The sequence below is a fragment of the Balaenoptera borealis genome (assembly GCF_965194805.1).
Source record: "Balaenoptera borealis genome assembly, contig: HAP1_SCAFFOLD_1747, whole genome shotgun sequence".
NCBI classification, from domain to species: domain Eukaryota; kingdom Metazoa; phylum Chordata; class Mammalia; order Artiodactyla; family Balaenopteridae; genus Balaenoptera; species Balaenoptera borealis.
The window spans coordinates 48,681-63,714 of NW_028122497.1; the positions used below are offsets into that span (position 1 = coordinate 48,681).

Sequence of the window (15,034 nt, forward strand, 5' to 3'; positions counted from 1 at the left end):
ATTTTGTTGTCATAGCTCCTCTATTACTGACGTGTGTGCGTGTGTGTGTGTGTGTGTGTGTGTGTGTGTGTGTGTAGGGGGTGTCCTTCATTTGTAAATTCTGTAATCTTTGGACCTTGGATGGAGATGGTAAATACAGAAGTCTTAGAATAGAATTGGTCCCAAAGTATTTTGAGAGAAAACGCAAAGCATATTAAAACTTACATTTTCAATTAAAGCATAGGGAAACCATTCACAAAAAGGGTGCAGAAGTTGATGCTGTTGTTTATTGTGTTATATGCTGGTTATAGACCTTCATTTTACGGTTATTTCTCTGAAATGCAGTAAAAAAACCCCAAAAACAGAAAACAATGCCTGGCACCATAGCAGCCCATATGAAATGAGGCATATGCTGTTTCTAAGACTCACAGCATGTTTTTCTGATACTGTGTTTGCCCATAAACATGTTGATGGTAGGTGCTGTCTGAGGCAGGGGCGGTTTTCCTATGGAAATCCTCTCTTGAACGTACTGGTTTCTGATTCCCCTTGAGGAAGAATGAAGCTCCTTTTTGCTTCCTTAGCAAATTTGATACTTCAAGTATTAATAACATAGCCAGTGGTTGATATGTATCTTGATGACTTACAGGTCATCATGATGGCTGCTCTGTCATAAGTTGCTGTGGTTTCAGAGTACGTTAGAACTCTACGCAGCGTTTTGAGGTGGGAGGGAGCTGAGGTGTAATGAAAGAGAAATTCCCTGCACAGCAGTGGTGATGCCTTAATGATAAAATCATCTTGCTCGGTCTCAAAATGCCTGGGTCTGCCAGCAACAGCATTAGATGTGAAGTCTGACCTGGGCTTCCATTTTGATTTTGCCATTAAAAGCGTTATGACTTTGCCCTCAGCACTTCTGCGAGTCTAGAGGAATGTTAATTACTAAATGAAAACAAATTTATGAGATCCTTTTGATGGAGTAGAGTGTAATATCTGCTGAGTGCCCCAATATACATTCAGCCCTCTAGAGGAGAAGACTTATAAGTGGTAAAGAGTAGGCTGCTTTTGGAGAAGGAAGCGTGAGGTGAGATGGCAAATTTGGGAATACGTTTTCTAAGGAAGGCCTTGGAGGAGGCCATCATTCTGTAAACCTGAACTTGAGATACAGCAGTGTCCGTTTTGGGGATAGGAGGTCTCTGGGGCATTTATGATTGGGAGTGTGTGAAAATACTGATTCAGAGCCACGAGACCCTGTGACATTGGCTGCATCTAACCCAGGTCTTTCTCATTTAGGGCCCCAGACTAGGGAAGCTACAGTTATCTTCTGAAAGATAGTAAAAAAGATGATCTTGCTGCTCTGAAAGTGAAAGAATCCAAATTTTGGTGAAGAAATGTTTTAGGGACAGGATTGCCCCCATGTTTTTAATATCACTCTTGACTGATTGTTTATTTCGCTTCTTATTTGGGGAAAAGTACATGGAAGTTCAGGTTGGGAAAATTACTTGGAAGAGTTTCTTAAGAATAACCTCATTAGATAGTTTGTGTGTAGATGTGAGAATAAAGTTTTCTTAGAAACAAATGTTTTTTTTATAGTTCAAATATTTTATTTTCCTTAAAGATAGGAGTAGATTTTATAGTTTGAGACTCTTGCTATTATTTAAGCAATAACCAATAAATGTGAGTAAGTAGCAATTATTTAGGAAGAATGATATAATGATGAACTATTGGAAAATATAAAAACTATAGATAGCATTGTGGAATTGGAAGGGACTTATCACCTGATTTTATAGACAGTTTATCTCATTATTCAGCCTCCTCACTGTAAAATGGTAAAAATATTAGTTGATCCAGAGTTATTTTAAGGAATAAAAGAGAATTTATTCATTCAACAATTATTTATTAAGTGCTTACTAGGTGCTGAGGCACATGCAGGTTCAGAGGATGTGTCTGTGTATTAGAAAGAAGAAAATCCTGGCCTTCATGGATTTTACTGACTAAGAGGCAAGAGGCTTTACCCAGTGATGACAAACGTGATGAGGGCTTCCAGTGTGCTCCCTGCAGTGGTGTTTTAGACTGAACACAGTGCCTGTTAGTTGCGGTAGAAGAAGACTAGCACCAATGTGTCTTGAATGCAAAGTACACCCATTATCTCATTTAAATCTAACACCAGGTCTATAAACTAGGTCTAGTTTCCCCCCTTTTACAGCTGAGCAATGTTGTGTTCTTTTAGGTCTGTGATCAAATCATGGTTATTAAATAAATTAATGAGTAAACTTGGACCTAAAGTGTGGTCCAAGGTCTTCAGCCAGATAGTGGCAGAGCTGGCACTAGAACTGGTTTTGACTCAAGCTCAGGGCTCCTTTCATTGTACCACATTGCCCCTCAGAGCGTGCATGGGCAAATAATCGTATGTACCATGGTAGATAGGAAGAGTGCACAGTTTCAGAGATCCCATACTTGCCAATATGAAAATCATTTCACACAGTACAAATAATAACAGTGAAATCAGGGCTGCTGGCATCCTCAGTTTTAATTCCCATCGCTAGTTATATTCAATTATCCAGTGAGATGGACTTTGAGCTGTGGATTTAGTGTATTAAGTAATAGGATCCAACTCGAAGTTTTCTCTGGCAAGCTATTGGCTGTGAAGTAAATTCAAGGCTATTCATCTAAAACGTAAGGTGTCCTGAAGTAGATGTATATGTCATCTTGTCTAATGGGTGGGTTGTGTGAGAGATTTTTCTTTCCAAATTGAGTCATTGGAGACCATTGCTCCTATTACTGCCTTTGAAGTCCTGCAGCTGGTGAACCTTTGGTAGTTGAGATTTCTTTCTCAAAAACCAAAAACCAAAAACATGTATTAGAAGTATTTGTAGTCTAGTTGTGTGTGGGTTACGTGTCTTAATTAGTAAAGTTCTAGTGAATGTCTTGGGATTTTATAAAAACTTCAGTAATAACAACTAAAAATGAACATTTCTGATCCTTTCTCGTGACCCCATAATCAAATCCAAGTCAGTTTCTACTCTCTGCCTGCTATCCTCCAACTCTGAACCATCTTGAAAATACTTGTTTTTTCTAAACATTGTTAGTTTAGGGAGTTACTTGGAGTGAGAGTCTCTTTCCTTTGGCTTCCTTTGGGTCAGCAAAGCAGAGGAGTTAGTTTTGGAGGGTTCTCCTTCTATGCATCATCAATTTTAGTCCTTGGCAACGTCTCTAGTCCCAAAGAAATGATGTGGGACTCCCCACGTCTTCCAGAATTTTTAGAAGGCATGTGATGTATTAAGAGTACCTGTGTCTCTTCTGTAATTCATTTGGGCTCTGCAAACTGCCAAAGTGTATCTAATAGAGCAGTACAAGACATGTGCCTATTTTCTTAAAAGTCAACCTTAATTTCGTGTCACTCCAGTCTGCCGCTGGTCTACCCAATAATTAGGATTTTAAGGCTTATGAGTAGTTAGGGGCGCTCCTAGTCCAGAAAGGAGATGCAACTGAAAATATGACCTATATTGGCACTACCACTGCAGTGCTTTGGGTTTAAATATTCATCAGACAAAACTAAACTCTATGAAATGAATGCCAGGATAGACCAGTCTCATCCTGATTTCCTGTCTGGAGTCTATTGCTATAAAAGGTGTATATGTTTATAATTCCTGCCCCTAATAGTCCCTTGCTTCTGTAGAGCAGTGTTTCTTTCCCAAGCACTTAAATATGTTTGATTTTACCCTTGCACCTGTCTTTTAAGGCAGACACACTCAAGTTGACACACAGTTTTTCTCATGACAAGGACCAGTTGTGATTTATGGCCATTTACAGGATGTCAGTGATGTGGAGAGGGTACATTTTGAGCGAACAAGGCTATATATGTATATCCTTTCACTTGGCAGTAAAGAACATGGTAAAAAGCTGTTTTCTTCTGAGTGAAGAGCCCTTAGGCTAACTTCCTATAATGTTCACCTAATGTGTTACTATGTTCAAGTCACCTTAACAAATATTTCTTGAGTGCCTGCCTCCTGCAAGGTATTCCACTGGCTGAAGTGAAAGTTTCTGTGAGAAGCCTGATGTATAGAATTTGGAAGTAAAAAAATGCAGTGTTAGTGTGGGTCTTTACTGCTTTAGTTGAAAAGAAAGTGTTATGAGGTAACCTGTCTTTTCCTTTATGAATTTGGCTTGTTTAGTAAGAAACATATTAACCAAAGATGAAAGGTAGATTCAGAAACATTTATTCACTTTTAATAGGAGTATAAACTTTTATTTTCACCAGAAATTCCTGAACACCTTGATTATAATAAAGTACAACCCTGATTTTGGCGTTTAGGGCCAAGGATAAAAGATTCGTAGACTTACTGAAGAGTAGATTGTATGAAAGCACAGACTCCTGATAAACGCTGAGTGCCCTGTAGTCCTCTAGATCAGCGGTCCCTAACCTTTTTGGCACCAGGGACCAGTTTCGTGGAAGACAGTTTTTCCACGGACGGGGAGTTGGGGGTATGGTTCAGGTGGTAATGTGAGTGATGGGAAGCGGCAGATGAAGCTTCGCTCGCTCCCCGCCACTCACCTCTTGCTGTGCGGCCAGGTTCCTGGGGGTTGGGGACCTCTGCTCTAAATAACTGTCCTAAAAGTGGAAGAACCAGTCTTTTTGTTGGTGAGGACCCAGTGGCCTCCATCATTGTAACTACTGTGATATAACCTGTAGTGTGTGATTGATAAATAATTTAATACTGTTGACAGGGGTATTTGTTGCTTATTTTGTACATTTGCAAGCAGTTCTTTCTTCCTCATGATACACCTTGCATTAATAGTTGAGCGAAATGACATGATGAGTCAATAAGACTGCTTTCCCTGTGACCAGAGTTGTCAGGACAAGTCAAGGTCTAATCAGACATTTTCATTTCATTAAGTTGGACTTTTGCCAGAGCCTTTTGGAAGCCAGCATAACACTTGTTCTTGCAGGTCATTGGCCCAGACACAGTCACATGATTACACCTCCATGCGAGAATGTCTGGGAAATGTTGTTTTATAGTCTTGTTTCGGAATAAAAATCAGGCTTCTGACGTTAAGAAAAAGGCTACTGCTGAGCTACCCCAATTCTTTTCCCTACCTCCGATTTCTTCCTGATACTTAGATGGAAGATCTGGCTGTATTCCTTTTCTTGAACTCTGTGTGGCATACTTGGGTACTTCATGTCCTAGTCTTTCAACCTGAGAGGAGGATCCTTCAAGTTTTTGCAGCTTTCAGCTCCATGAGCTCAGTAGGAGTATCCTTGAAGCAAAATAAGAACAGGGTGTTGCATGCTCTTTTTTTTTTTTTTTTTTTAAATTTCAGATTTTAATGATCAATTTTAGTTATCTATGCAAAGTGATTCATGCAGATCATAAAATTCTTAGAGGAAAAGGAACCCTGGGACAGAAGACATGGGTCCACTGAGGGCGGTAGTCATGGTTTGCAAATAAAAATTGTGACTGCAGCCAGAAGAAGGAACAGTGGGTGCTGAGAAAGGAAATGACAGATAACCATTCCTAGAGGGTTTATTTGGCTTTTGAGAAATAAGTAAACGAAAAGTTCCCTCTAGTTTGCTGCTTTGAGTCTTCCCTTTGAACACATCATCTAGGCAGAGTTGACATAGATGGTTCTTTTAATTTAAAATCTCTGTAGTCTTCAAACAAGGAGGCCCCATGCAGGCAGTCTCATAGATGGTTGTACATGAATTACCCATCTGTCTTCAAAAAAGGGAGTTTCTGATTTCCTTCTAAGAAAAGGATTTGCAGGATGTGGTGGGAATGAGGTGAGTGAGGCCTTCAACTTCCATGCAGTTGCAGACATTTTGGAGGCAACTTGAACTCTTTGGATCATACTTTAATCCCTGATACCTAAGGATGGCGATCCTAAGTTCAGCATCTGGGTGGTATTCATGAAAGGCTTCTGGTTGAATAAGTTAGGAAGGATGCTCATATGAGTAAACCTTATTATATGCCCCAGTTTCTGGGCAGCCTGCAGTACCGAGTTCTGACCTGGGATTAGGATGCCTTGTGTGGAGCTAGTGCCACTGCAGCTCTTAAGTCTCATCCAAGATGGTTATTTTCCATGTGCTTCTGAGTAGCTGTTTCTTTGGCTTTCTAATAGCATGGATACTCAGCATAATCACAGACTCCTAGATATGGAAGTATCTGAATGATAATGTAGTCTAATTTCGAAAGAAATGAGATGAAAGAGGCCAAGTGACTTGCTTCAAGGTACCTGGTAGAAAAACTGGTGTTAGAACCTTGGTTCCGTGTTCTCAGTCCAGGGCTGTCTTGCAGTGCACTGAATTTCTCAGAGAAAATGAGACTAAAGGCGGTGTTTTTCTATGTCCTCCTTTGCTCCTGGTACTTAACAGACCTGGAATTTACTCATGTATGTGTCAGGTTTTAGATCAGCAATAGGCTCACTGATTATGGAAATAATTGGGGAGATGTGGTATGTGTGAAAGTTTCAGGTAAGCGAGGCAAGGGGTTGTTGTGGTGGATTGGGAGATGTTTGCCAGTTCAACTCACATTTCTGCAGTGCGTGATGGGACTTGGGGCTCTTCTTTCTGTAGCTTATTAACAGATAAGCTGTTTCGCTGCTGGAGCTGCTGAATCTACAATAGCATGAATCAGCAAGAAGGAGGTGTGATTAGTCACGTGGACTTAGGCCTTTCCCATTGCCAAGGCTTGATATATTCACATCTTCCACTTTTTTTTTTCCTTCCGGTTTTACTGAGATATAATTGACATACAGCACTGTAAAAGTTGAAGGTATATAGCGTAGTGCTTTGACTTGCATACATCATGAAATGATTATCACAGTAAGTTTAGTGACCATTCATCATCTCATATAGGTACAAAATTAAAGTAGAAAAAAAAGTGTTTTTTTTCACATCTTCTGTTTTTTCCTCTTTGTAGAGGCTCATCACATGGAATGATAACATGTTTAGTCTTCTGTGTTACACTTGGTTTAGTCCACGTAATTACATGTAATGTAAAATTACATACAGTGCAAATCAGTCAAGAGGCTATCTTTCCTTCCTCCATCTCTGAGACATGGGTGACCACAGGAGGCCCCTCTGTTGACATTTCTTGCTCTTGTCGTGGCCCTGTTGCCAATCAGTCTAAAAAAATATTTTTCTGTGAATTTCTTGTGAAGTTATTTACATGAAAAGTTTTCTAAACATATGTAATTCAAACTTGATTCTTTGTTTAATGCCAGTGCAATTTTTATGGACTAGAAAAACAATTATATGAATTCTAGATTTTCCCGGGAAATCTATAACATGCAGATCTGAAGTTCATATGGGACCTCTGTCTCCTCGTGAGCCCTAGGTAAGGTACAGTGAGGATGGAGAGGTGGATAAAGGAAGGAGTGAGTGATGCTTCATTGGGGAAGGTGAGCAAGGTGGCCAGATAGGTTTGTTTCATGACAAAGAGTGTGATTTAAGCACTTACTTTCTTTTGAAAACATCTCTTTTCACCATCTCCCTATCCTGATATCACAGGAAGAAGGAAAAAACCAAACAAACCTGTTGCCTCATTTCCTAAAGCAGTGATTCTCAAACTTTAATGAACACGCAAGTCACCTTGCCTTTTAGAAGACTGCCGACTCTGATTTAATAGTGGTGGGGCAGTGGTTCTCAAAGTGTGTTCCTCAGAGCAGCAGCTCTGGTTCCGCCAGCCGTGTTAGAACTATAAATTCATGGACCTCGCCTGACCTGCTGAATTAAAATCTCAGAGGATCGGCCTCAGAAACTGTTCTTACACATTCACCAGGTGATTGTTGTGTACCTTGAACATTTGAGAATCACTGCCATTGAAGCTATTCTCTTGGGATTTTCCCAGGCCTCTGGTATTTGCTACTCTGTGATTGGGCCTTGGTATTATTCCCTTGCTATTTAGGAATTGAAACTTTTGGGCAGAGATGTTACTTGAGGCTCCTGACTGGATGATAGTGTCCAGCAAGTTAACTGGCTCTATTGAAGTATGTTTCTTAGTCCTTCACCACTCTCTCTGTTATAACCCTGATACTTTGTAAAGCAAAGATGCCATTTCATGGAATCATGAACATCAGTACCATGGCTAGACACCATACATAACATGGCGATTGGGTAATACCTTAAAAGGTAGACTGAAAAAGAAACCGATGAGATAAAACACCCCAGAAGAAAACGCTCTTGTAGATTTTCAGGGGTTTTATATCTTAATATCAACTGAGTCCCAATTCACAGATAGTTTCAATCATATTAATAGCCAGTGGGTGTTGTTACCTAGGTTCTATGCCTGCTTGGTTCAGATGAGTGCAAACATGCTTAGCAGTGCCTTTACCAGTGTTGCCATTACTGGTGAAGGAAGAATATTTTATAATAGGGATTGGATTCTCTCAGAAGTCAGTTTTCTTAAGGTATTTGCAAAGGATGAATGTTACCTCCTACAGTGTTTCAAGAGCTCTAACTTTAACTTTCTGAAAGTTTTATTGATTTCTTCCAAAGGCTATAGCTGGAGAAATACGCACTGTATGTTTGTCAGATTGGTTACAGGGTCTCCAATATAGGTGGGCTGAGGCTGTGTTTGTGCTTTTCCTCTGGGAGGTTTTTCATCTTAGAGAAAGGATCCATGTGTTTTGTGAATCTCTATAAAGCAATGAGAGGAGTTCAAAATGTATTATAGTATTCGACAAGTGCTCCAAAGAGGGCTATTTGGGCACAAGGTCTAGATGCTAATGTATTATGTTCTTTGAAAACAGCTTAAATGTAAGTACATATAAGAACCCTAGTTAAGATTTAAGGGTAATGCTGTAAGATCTCTCATAAAGGATTCACAAAAAGTGCTGCAATTTTGTAACCTTTCCAGAAGCAATACAGTGTATGTTCACCCCTCATTTGCAACTTGAAGAAATTTATCCAGTTTCTGCGGAAAATTGAAAAGAAGCAGATGCTTATTCCTAAGCTAGAGTTTTGAAGGCCAACAATTAAAATAAACATGTCTCTGACAAAACTTGAACTAAATTAAAAAATTTAGCATATAAATTAAAGCTTACTTAAAACTAAATTTATCAAGGAAATACATTTGTTTTGCATTACTGGTTTCAATTATTGTGAAAAGGCTTCCTTTTTATGGAACACTGAAGATTTTTCAAAGTTTCCAACAATTTATTAGACAATTGCACCACTGAAAATGAGTTACGAGTGTCTGGCTTAAATGTATGAACTATTAGCACATCGTTGATGAGCTTAGAGAGAGATGTTAAAGCAGCCATTATCCTCCTGCAGGTTCATGTTCCTATTCCCAGGGGACTGTAAGAAACTGGTTTGTAGCCTGAAAACAGATAAAGCCATGGGTTGAGGATATACATAGCATCTCTTCTCTCCTATTCGTTTGTTCTTTCTCTTGGGAATCTGCATTTTGGGACATTGCTGATGAATTGCTGTCAGGCATGGGTACTCTTAGTTTATTGCCATAGAAGAAGAGAGAGATTACTTCCTTGTTTGCAGTACCTGTCTGCTCTAGTCCTGTCTGTACAGTGTTTCCTAATTAATATTTCCTAAACACCTACCTCATAACTTTTTGTCATTTACTAAATATTTATTTAGTTCTTGTTTTCCCAGCTTTCTTGAGGTATAATTGACAAATAAAATTGTATATATTTAAAGTGTACAAACTGATTTGATACACCTAGACATTGGGAAATACTTGTCCTGATGAAGTTAATTAACATTTTCATCACCTCACATAGTTCCCCTCTACCCCCATACCCTTGTTTTTGTTTTTGTTTTTTTTGGTGGTGAGAATGCTTAAAGTCTATTTCAGCAAATTTCAAGTATACAAGACAGTATTATTAACTACTGTAACCATGTTGTACATTGGATCCTCAGAACTTATTCATATTCTTCTTAAAAGTGAAAGTTTGTACGTTTGACCAATGTTTTCCTGCTTCCCTCATCTCCCAGACCCTGGCAAGGACCCTTCTCTTCTGTTTCTATTAGTTCAATTTTTTTTTTTTTTTTTTTTTTAAGATTGCACATGTAAGTGATACCATGCAGCATTTGTCTTTCTCAGTCTGACTTTTTCCATTTAACATAATGCCCTCCGAGTTCATTCATGTTGTCACAAATGACAGGATTTCCTTCTTTTTTATAGCTAAATAATATTCCATTGAATATATATACCACATATTCTTTCTTCGTTCATTGATGGACACAGGTTTCCTTATCTTGGCTATTGTCAATAATGCTGCAATGAACATGGGAATGCAGATATCTCTTTGGGATACTGATTTCATTTCCTTTGGATATGTATCCAGAAGTGGGATTGCCGGATCATTCGGTAGTTCTATGTTTAACTTTTTGAGTAACCGCCATACTGTTTTCCATAGTGACTGCACCAATTCACATTCTCACCAACAGTGTACAAGGGTTCCCTTTATTCATATCCTCACCGAGATTTGTTATCTCTTGTCTTTTTTCATAATAAACATTATAATAGGTAGTGAGGTCATATCTCATTGTGGTTTTGATTTGCATTTCCCTGATGATTAGTGATGTTGAGCACCTTTTCATATAACCGTTGGTCATTTGTATGTCTTCTTTGGGGAACTGTCTATTCAGGTCCTCTGCCCACTTTTTAATTGGATTTTTTTTTAAATTTTGCTATTGAGGCATATGAGTTCTTTGCATGCTTTGGATATTAATCCCTCATCTGATAGGTAGTTTGCAAATGTTTTCTCACATTCTATAGGTTGCCTTTTCCTTTTGTTGCTTGTTTCCTTTGCTGTGCAGAAACTTTTTAGTTTGATGTAGTTCTACTTGTTTATTTTTGCTTTTATTGCCTGTGCTTTTGGTGTCAAATCCAGAAAGATATGGCGAAGACCTATGTCAAATAGCTTACCACCTATGTTTTCTTCTAGAAGTTTTATGGTTTCAGGTCTTACATTTAAGTCCTTAATCCATTTCACGTTAATTTTTGTCTATGGTATTCTTTCGCATGTGGGTATCAATTTTCCTTACACCAGTTATTGAATAGACTATCCTTTCCCCATTTTGTGTTTTGGGCACCGTGGTCAAAGGTTAGTTGACTGCATATGCATCCCACATAACTATTTTCCTGAAAACTTTCATTTACTCCTGTTTGCTGTGCCAGGATTCATGGCCCTCAGTTTACTGTTCTATTTTCATTGATCCCTAATCATCACTCCGTCTGCTTCAGTCAGTCCAGTGATTTTCCTTCTTCCACCACATCTCAGGTTCATGCAAAGTAGCTTCTTGGGCAGAGTTGCCTTTTCTTTCTAAACAGGTCCAGTCAGATCATCACATATGTCTGCTTGTACATATAGAGGAAGGCAGACTATCAGGAGAAAACTATTTTAGGATTCTATGTTATAAACATTTTAACTAAAAAACTTTTAAATTTAACGAGTTCATGCTTCTTAAAAAGAAAATGCTGAACACAATTTAATCCTTTCTAGATAAATTAGAATGACATTATACACAGTAAAAATAAGTTGCATTGTAGTGATTTCTACTAGACAGGTAAGGTATTAAGGACTAGTTGTCTGATCCTACATTGAATAATACGTCTTGCAGCTGATATTTGTTTTTATAATGAATGCACACGTGTGTTGGTTTAAATTGCTGTGTTGAGATTAATGTTCTCAGAAATTATTTCTACATTACCAGGAAGTGGTACATTTGAAGCCTCTCCTGTACCATCTTGAGATTAAAAAAAAAAAAAAAAAAGAACTTTCTTTTATTTCCATTACTTAAGTTTATTTAAACTTGTGTTTAAAAAACAAAATATCTTCTCAAATCCCCAGTCATATTTCCATGCAGCTTGGTTCTAAGAGTCCTGGAAACAAAGAACAGTATCAGTCCAGGACCTTTGCAGGAAATGTTCTCAAGATCACTAGTGCATCTTAGGATGTTAGCCCAAGGGCCAACTGGGATATCAGGCCACATTGAAGAGATACTTTAATTTGTAAGATTTGTTGTGACCGTCAGACAACATATGTCTTTTGACTCCATTAAGGAATGTGTGAAGGCACAGCACTACTAATGCTACATTAGCTATCTGTCTTTAACTTTCAAAAATAATTTGAAAGCATTTTTAATGCCATTTTTCAGACGGCGAAAAGAAGTGCAAAGAAGTTAACTTGGCCAAATATAAGTGAAGGAGACGTGATTTTAGCTCGAGAACAAATGCTTTGTCTCATTACTGTACTGCTTCACTATAACAATCAAGATGTGGAGATTTCTAAAATTTTCACCATGAATGTTAAGAAAACACTAGATTGCATGATGTGTTACAGAAACACCCACTAAAATCCACTGAAGTAAGAAGTTGTGAATTCTCTCTGTACTTTGATAAATTCCCCTTGGGAGCACACCGGTTTGGAATCAAGAACGCTTGGTTCTAGTCCTAACATCTCCATTCTGTGGGTCTCAGTTTTTAATATTAAAACTCTCCAAGGTCCCTTCTTAGTGCAGTGATACATGCCTATGGAATTGGGGCTTTTTGCATGCTTTATGAAGTATTTTAGAGCCAGCTGGCCTGGCACTTTACACTGGAGGAAAAAGTAGCCATTAAGGTCTTAAATTTGTCCCGTGTAGTAAAGACTGAAGGTGAAGATGAGAAGTTTTGTTTTCTTAGGTTTTGTTGAAGCAGGCTGCTACTGACTGCTGCCCTGGGATGCTTGGGATTCGTCATAGGGCCGGAGGCTGTGCCTGCCGGTCTGGCAGTGGGCCATCCTGGCGAAGCACAGCACAGGGGCTGGTGTGCGCTGCCACGTGAAGTATTAGATAACTGCCCAGAAGAGCTGCCATACATGCAGAGGAGGGGGTATTAGGGGCTGCCCATGGTAGTCATAAAATGATAGATATGAATCTAATCTTAGAAAAGCGAGTTGAACTCCCTCACTTTTAGTTGGGGCTCAAGGAAGTGAGGAAAGTTGTGCAAGTTTGTACCTTTAGTGTGAAAGTTGAGGATGGAATTCGGGTCTCCTGACTACTTATCTAACTCACCACTTACACTCATTTATGCTAAATACCGTGCCTCCTTTTGCTCCCACAGGAATATGGTCACTTGGTGAATTTATGTTCATTTATTTCATGTACAACCTGAAATGCCTCTTCTTGCTTATCAAATCAACATAAAGCACTTGAAAATTGGATTCAAGCTTAGACAACAGACACAGTGACGTATTAAGATCATTTTATGCCGTATCATGATGATTTTTAGGGTGTTAATTAATTTCCGCTCAAGGAAGCATAAACAGCAACTACATGCAGGTAAAAGACAATAGACAAAAAGGTAGCAGTAAATGGTTGCCCTTTGGGTTCCACAGGGCTTGTGTTAGATAAGGTCTTACTTTGCATAGTTATGATGCGGTAAAGAAGAAGTATACTCCCCACTAGTAAATATTTCAGAGATGCTAAATTGGGAAACTGGCAAATTGCAGGTATGAATGGATGAGTACAGTGTGCTCAATGAATAAGGAATCAAAAGGAATCAGAAGGAATCGAAAGAATGTAGGCACCTTAAATGTCTTCAGGTACAAAGAAATCACCACAAAGGAGACCATGATGGAGGAGAGGTACTGGCTTGTCAATAGATTTGGGTTTGCAGTTTGGAAACCACTCTGTAAACTCCACAAAAACTGATAATTGTGCTAATAACCTTGGTGTTGATAATCATAATCTGGGTATTCAGATTTACTGGCATGACATTATGCAAATCAGTTAACCTTTCTGAAAATCTAATTCCTCATCTGTGAAGGAGTTGGATTAGAAGATATTTCCTGGCTTAAATAACCACTGTTGGACAAAGAATCTTATAATTAGTATCTGCAGCTCTTCAGGAGGGAAAAAAATAACGATAATTGATAACTTCAATGAGTAACTTTATTTCTTTGAGTTATGGGATAGTCATGCTTTTTTCAGTCGTCATAGATACTCCCCATCGCCTAAGATTATAAATATATGAGGCTTGAACACACAAAGGAAACTTAGAGATAGTCCACCCCTACTCGAAATTTTATTCTTAAGGGTGGAGAGGCCTTGAATTACAAAGTGACTTGTCTAACTGGTTAATGGTGAAGCCCAAAGGACTAACAAGGCTTCCCAGTTCTCCACACACAGGGCTCTTTTCTCCTATAGGAAAAGGGGTAAATAGGTTTTCTTTCTCATGCCAATTCAGGTTGATTAGTAAGGCCTGGCTGTTTGAGAAAGACTGTGGAACTGAGAGCCAGGTACTATAGAAAAGACTAATGTTATTGATTAGGACTGTTTGCTAGATAAACAGAACAGGGAAGTCACCTATATGTTTGCCACCTCCTCTCAAAGCTATGGTTTACACATGTTCCTTGAGGTTAAACTTTGAATATTTCTTCTGCCTTGCTTTTTAACAACCATCACTCACAATATTAATTAATGTTGTCTAAGGTATTTCACTCTAAGAGACGGCCTATGTCTCAGTGGACCAAACTTGGATTTGGTCATTAGGAAATACGTCATTCTCAGTGCTTGGATCCTCATTGGGTTTTCTTGAGCTGTTTTTCATTTCTGACGCTGCTAAATGTTTTAGACTTCTCCATTAGCATCATGTGGCCTGTCTGACTAGGATTTCAAGCTGCCAGGGCAGGACCACAGCTCTGAGTACAGGCTGGCTGTAGTTTTGTCCCTCATTATAAGACCATGGAATACAGTAGGAGAGGAGCGGCAGATACCTTGTCCTTTGTGGTTCCGACAACTTAAGTGCAATTCTTGGCAGCCTAGTTTTAGACTCTGATATGGGCCTTTTCTCGTATGATGTTGCAGGAAGCTTTCTCTTGCTGCTGACATGTTCTGGCTCCTTGGTTTACTCAGAGGAGTGGTGAAGGAGACATACCTCAAGCCAGGAGCCGCTATGTTGGCCCTTATGCTCTACTTTCTATAACTTTGCAGGATTTTGGAAGAAAATGAGAATATACTCTGGAACTGGAGATACATATACCCACACATAGATTCGTATATATATATATATTTTCACTTCTTCAGGTCTTTGTCCTCATTCCTATCATCTGG

General features: G+C 38.9%; 1 long non-coding RNA gene across 5 annotated transcripts in view; it reads left to right on the forward strand.

Annotated features, from left to right (window-relative positions):
• Positions 1 to 15,034, forward strand: part of LOC309622183 — a 35,381-nt gene that overhangs the window by 6,252 nt on the left and 14,095 nt on the right. The gene's annotated exons all lie outside the window — the stretch shown is intronic.